Here is a 6,948-nt window from a genome sequence, read left to right on the forward strand (position 1 = left end):
CTACAATATGCAAGTGAGAAAACAGTAGAAGTACATGGCAAATCAAGAGTGCAAAAATTTGCAAAAATAGGGGAGTGTGGGTAAGGAGAGATAATATAAATTCATGTCAATGCAAAAGTAATACAGGTATAAAAGATTGGCATTGATTTAAATAATTTTACCTAACCAGAATAACACAAGTTACTAAGCACCCAAAATAATTTAAGAGAAGATGCAACAGTTAAATAAGAAAATTTTAACACCAAAGAAAAAATAATGAATTTAGAAAAGAAAATAAAAATATGCACAAAAATTAAGATGCAATGAATGAAATATGCAAATAAATTAAGTAAAATAAAATGAAAGATAAGAAGAATGAGAAGGGAAAGAAGGGAAGAAGAAGTAAGTAAGAAAGGAGGGAGGAAAAATTAGGATTGAGGAAGAAAAGATAAGATGTTCGGCGCTGATTTGGATAAGTTGTGCGGCGCAGGCGACGCGGACGCGTGAGTGACGCGGTCGCGTGGTGCGCGATAATGTCAGGTGACGCAGATGCGTGGGTCACGCGATCGCGTGGCCTGATTTGTGTGATTGGCGCAAGTGCAACCTCGCGTTCGCGCAACTCTCTGTTTGAAACTCTTTTCGCCAGATTTTTGGGTGACGCAGTCGCGTGGTTGACGCGATCGCGTGGATGGCCATATTTTGAAAATGACGCGGACGCGTGGGGCACGCGTTCGCGTGGGAGGGCTTGGGCTTCCAGCACGAGTCCAGCCACGTTCCAGCACAACAATCTGCCATACACCCTTTTTACGTCGATTTTTAGGGCACGCGTTCGTGTGGGTGACGCGGACGCGTGGGAGGCATTTTTCGCAAATGACGCGAATGCGTCAGCGACGCGGTCGCGTGGATCAATTTGTGCCAAAGGCACGCCTCCAGCCATGCTCTCGCGTGACTCTCTGTTCACTTTTCTTTTCTCCTAATGCACTTGTGACGCGGACGCGTCAGCGACGCTGCCGCGTCGCGTGGGTGCTTTTTTTTTATGTAGAATGCAAAATGATATGGATGTTATGAGTAATTCCAGGTTCAATGAAATAAAATAAAACTCAAAGACAAACAAAACGAAATAAAATTAAAATTGAAAAAGGAACAATCATACCATGGTGGGTTGTCTCCCACCTACCACTTTTAGTTAAAGTCCTTAAGTTGGACATTTGATGAGCTTCCTGTTATGGTGGCTTGTGCTTGAATTCATCCAGAAATCTCCACCAATGTTTGGAATGCCAACAGTCTCCGGGATCCCAAACTAGGCGCAAAAAGCCTTCAAGTAAGTTAAAGCAAGTGACAAGGCCCCAAGAGTGTTGATTGCCAGAATGAATTCCGGGGTCCCAAATCTTGCTTTTGCACCCGTCTTCTTATTGATCATTATGATTCCATCCGGGTAGCAAGCAATTTGAATTCTCACTAAAGTGGCCAAACAACTTCCTAGACCCATTCAATTGAGCTTTACACCAACCTTTGCGTTTAAACTTAAAGCTTCCAACCATAATGAACCTTGCAGGACAATTCTTACCACTGACCATCTTCCTCTTACTCTTAATGCCACAAAGAGCTCTAAGTTGACCATCCGTCTCCAGTAGCCCATATTCAAGTGGAATTAGAAAGCTAAGAGATATGAATTTTACCCACTTGAATTTTGTGAAGGATGATGGCAACTTAGGGGGAGGGGTCTCCAACAACTTTGGCAAGGTGATTTCTAGCTCCACTCCCTTGTGCTCTTCTTTGACAACTTCCACCTCTTTGCAAGCTTCTTCAATTTTAACCTCTTCCTCTTGGTAGCTTTCTTCCAATTTAGTCTCTTCTTCATTGCTTACCAAGGGCATGGGAGGCTGTGCTTCTTCTTCTTTAATCTCCATGTCAAGTCCAATGGGAGAGGATTCAAATGTAGATAAGAATTCATCAATGATTGAATCCATCTCTTGATCATCTTCTTTATAGTCTTCAACCATGATATGTATTGGAGGTTGTACACCCTCCTCAACATCAATTTCAAGCTTCTTGGAGGGAGGTTCTATGACTTCAGGTTCCCATGGAGGTTCAGCATCTCCTAAGTCTTCAACCAATTTTTCTTCTTCGACGATCACGGCTTCCTCCAATTGTTCCAATACAAAGTCATGCTGCTCACTGTTCATTGGAGTTTCTAGCTTCTCCTTCATGCTGCGTTCTTCAGTAGATTCTCCACATGAAGCCATGGGGATTCCTTGAGTGTCTGAACGTCGGGAAGGTAATCGATTGATCGCTTGATTTAATTGGTGAAGGGTTTCATGAAATTTATTCACTGTTTCCTTGAGACGCTCCTGTGATTCTTGGGTCGATGGATATGGACACGGTGTATATGGAGGTGGTGGTTCATGAGAGTAATTCTGTTGGAATGAGGGTGGTTCTATGTATGGTTCATTTGGCTCATAAAGTGGTTGGTATGGTGGATACGGGTTAGGGTCATATGGAGGTGAATGGTGGAAAGGGGCTTGTGAGTATGGTAGTCCAAAGTCATGTTGAGGAGAGGGTTCATAGGCATATGGCGGGACTTGTTGGTAACTACAAGGGGGTCCACCATATCTATTGTCATGGCATGCATTGTAGGATGGTATTTGTCTGTGTTATTGTGGAAGGTGTTGCTGCTGGAAGGGTTGATCAGATCCTCGTGACTCCTTCTATCTCTGATTGTTTTGACCTTGACGCATGTTCCTGTTATAATTTCCATTCCTTGTAACAATATTGGAACCAAATTCAAAGCAACGGGGGTGAGAACTCATAGTAGCAAATAAAAATTAAAAACGAAAATAAAAATAAATTTAAATTAAAAGGTTATTAAAATTTAAATTTTGAAAATTAAATTTTAAATTTTAAATTTTGAAATTTGAAATTGGAAATTTAAAATTTGAATTTTGAAATTTGAAATTTGAAAATTTTTAAATTTGAATTTTGAAATTTAAATATTGAATTTTGAAATTTGATTTTTGAAATAAGATAAGATAAGATTTTGAAAAAGATATGATTTTTTGAAAAATATTTGAATTTTGAAATTTAAATTTTTAAATTTTAAATTTTGAAATTTGAAATTTGAATTAAAAATTTTTTTTAATTTGAATTTTGAAAATTGAAATTTGAAATTTGAAATTTGAGTTTTAAATTTTGAATTTTTGAATTTAATGAGGAAAGAGAAAAAACAATAAAATGATACCAAGCTTAAAATTTTTAGATCAAAACGAAGAAAACAACTAAGAACAACTTGAAGGTCAAGATGAACACGAAGAACAACTTGAAGATCAAGATGAACACCAAGAACAAAATTTTTTTGAAAAATTTTTAATAACTAAATAAAAACCAATAACCTCTTAATTTACGAATAAGAAAAAAATAAAAACAAAAATAAAAATAAATAAACAAGTAAAAAGCAAATATTTACAATAACCAATAATAAGGCACACGTTTGCAACTCCCCGGCAATGGCGCCATTTTGAAGAGAGAACTTTTGCATGATCTAGAATTCAGAATAAATTTCCGTTGCAAGTATAAATTCTAAACCAAGAAAAGTCCTTTCTTACAAACGTTTTGGTTGTCACAAGTAACAAACCCCTAAATAAATTGATAACCGAAATATTTAAACCTCGGGTCGTCTTCTCAAGGAATTGCAGGGAGGTGTTCTTATTATTGGTTATGACAAAGTGTGTTTTGGGGTTTTGGATTAAGATAAAAAGCAAAAATAGCAATGGCAGAGGAAATAAAATAATAACAATAAAAAGCCTTGATTAGGAGAGATTAATCGGAAGTTCTATCCTTGTTGGATTTTTCTCAAGATCAATTGATAATTGAAGGTTACTTCTACTTAGTTATCCTTTACCAAGTAAAGTAAAAGAAATTCAAGTAAGTTGGAAGTCTACTTCTATTCACAAGTTCTAATCCTCTCTCTTGGGAAGGATTAGCGTTAGTGACTAGAGAGCCAGCCAACAATAAACCCAGTTACAATTTAACTCTTGAGTAATTTAACTCAAGGGTCTCCAAATATTAATCAACTCCAAAATCAAGTTAGGATCTAACTTAGAACATCAATTAATAACAAACAATAGAAGAAGTGATAAATCTGAAATACCTCAATTGCATTAATAAAAAAAATCAATCTAAACATAAAGAGTTTATAAACTAAATTGATAAAATAAATAAAAGGAACATTGAACCTGAAAATTGAGAAGAAATAATCCTAAATCCTTTAAGAGGAACCCTAATCTTAAATCCTAAGAGAGAGGAGAGAGCCTCTCTCTCTAAAAACTACATCTAAAACCTAAAACTGTGTGTTGTGAGCTGATTCTTATGAATGAGTGGATTCTCCCACTTTATAGCCTCTAATCTGTGTTTTCTGGACCGAGAACTGGGTCAGAAACAACCCAGAATTTGCTAGTTTCGAATTAAAACATGCTGGTTTTTTTTCCACTGCGACATATTATATATCAAATCTAAGCCCCGGACGTTAGCTTTCCAACGCAATTGGAACCGCATCATTTGGACTTCTGTAGCTCAAGTTATGACCATTTGAGTGCATAGAGGTCAGGCTGGACAGCTTTGCAGTTCCTTCAACTTCTTGTATTTCTTCCACTTTTGCATGCTTCTTTTCCATCCTCTGAGTCATTCCTGCCCTGTAATCTCTGAAAACACTTAACACACATATCACGGCATTGAATGGTAATAAGAGAGGATTTAAAATTAGCAATTTAAAGGCCCAGGAAACATGTTTTCGCATATATCATAGAATAAGGAAGGAATTGTAAAACATGCAATTTCTATGAATAAGCGTGAGAATAATGCATGAAAAACCACTCAATTTAGCACAATATAAACCATAAAATAGTGTTTTATCAGAGCCCCAAGCATTTGATCAACCTCCATGGCAACAACCTCCACCAATGTACTATGAGCAAGAGACATTCCAAGATGCATGCCAATCCAATGGTAATGGTGGACCTCCTTATGATTATCAACAACCACCACCATATGCCTATGAATCCCTTCTTCAATATAGCCCTCAACCACCATACTCACAAGCCCCATACCACCAAACACCTCCATATGATCCTAACCCTTATCAACCATACCAACAACCAAATGAACCATACATAGAACCACAACAATTCCAACCCAATTACTCCCAAGAACCACCACCTCAATATACACCATCTCCATATCATTATCAAGATGAACCACCTTCCTATTATGAGTCCTTTCTCCCAACCAATGAACCCTCTTATCCACCGCAAGCCCCAATAGATAATTCTCTCACTTCACTACTTCAAGGGAAAAGAGAGATGCAAAGGACGACACTAGTACTCATGGCTACCTTGACCGAGGTAGTTAACAATTTAGCCTCCCTATGCTTCAACACTTAAAGTAACCCCATGGCCGCATGTGGAAAATCTAATGAGGAGTGTAGCATGAATGAGAGATTTGAAACTCCGGTAGAAAATGAGGAATGTGACTTTGTATTGGAACAATAGGAGGAAGCCGTATTTGTTGAAGAGGAAGAAATGGTTGAAGACTTAGGAGATGCTGAACCTCCACGGGAATCTAGAGTTGTAGAGTATTCCTACAAGAAGCTTAAAATTGATGTTGAGGAGGATAGTGCACAACCCCCAAGGCACGTTCCTTATGAAGAATTGGACCGAATAGATCAAAAGGCAAGTTCCCTTGGTGATGATGATCATGAATCAAACCCTCCTAGTAATGAATTTGTATCCACAAGTGAACTCCTTGAGTTTGAAGAACCTTCTCCTGATGAAATTGAAAGCAACATTGAGATAGATTTCTCTCAACCTCCTATTTATAAACTGAGTGACGGAGAAGAGTTGGATGAATTCGGTAAGGAAGAGCTTGAAGGTGAAGAATCTTTTCAAGAGGTGGAAGTTCTTCGAAAAGGATGGATGGGAGTGGAATATGCTTTGTCAAGATCGTTGGAGACTTCTCTACCTAGGTTGCCATCTACTCTTTCATTTGAGTGGGTAAAACTTATCTCTCTTAGCTTTAATGTCCCACTTGAGTATGGTATGCTTGAAACGGATGGCCAAATTAGGAGGCGTTGTGGAATGAAGCGTAAGAGAAGGATGTTTAGTGGTTGGCGTTGCAAATAAAGACTCATCAAGGTTGAGATTTCAAGAGCTAGATGCAAGGGTTGGACTAGTGCTCAATTGGTTGGATCTAAGAGAAGAGTTTGGTACTTTATTGAGAATTCGGCTTGCTTACCACCCGAGTGGAATTATGATGATTAACTTGAAGACGGGTGTAGAAACAAAGTTTGGGATCTCGGCATATGTGATGAGGATCAATTTTGGGAGCTCCGAACTTGTGGAGAACTTCACCAACATTTGGTGCACTTCAATGGAAACTCTAGCAATCATTTGAAGTCCAAGCATTGGTAGAAGTTTGAGGATGAATTAAAGCACAAGCCTCCTTGATTAGAGCTCTCCATAAGTCCAACTTAAGGACGATAAATAAAAGTGTTAGGTAGGAGACACCCCACCATGGTAAATTCTTCCCATTTTCTTTTTTGTTTATATAGGTAATAAGTTGGATTTTCATTTTTTGTTAGGTTTATCTAGTTTAAGTTGTGATTTAGCTTATTCAATAATATTTGGCATTACTTTGGTGGCCTGTTAAAAAAAAAGGCATCCCACGCATGCGCGTGGCTGACGCGTATGCGTCGCTGGGATGCTGCTGCTGCCTCGTATAAAAAACAGAGATATGCACTGGAACCGCGCGGGTGGGGTGCTAGGCGCACAACCCAACCCGCACGTGCACCTCGTTGACACGTACGCGTCATGTTACATTTTTTGCCACCCACGCGTGGGTGTGACCGACGCACACGTGTTGTATCTAAATGCTGCCTCTGGTACAAAAAACAGAGAGTTGTGATGGAACTGTGCAGGT

The sequence above is a fragment of the Arachis hypogaea genome, chromosome 13 (genome assembly GCF_003086295.3).
Source record: "Arachis hypogaea cultivar Tifrunner chromosome 13, arahy.Tifrunner.gnm2.J5K5, whole genome shotgun sequence".
Taxonomy (NCBI): Eukaryota; Viridiplantae; Streptophyta; class Magnoliopsida; order Fabales; family Fabaceae; genus Arachis; species Arachis hypogaea.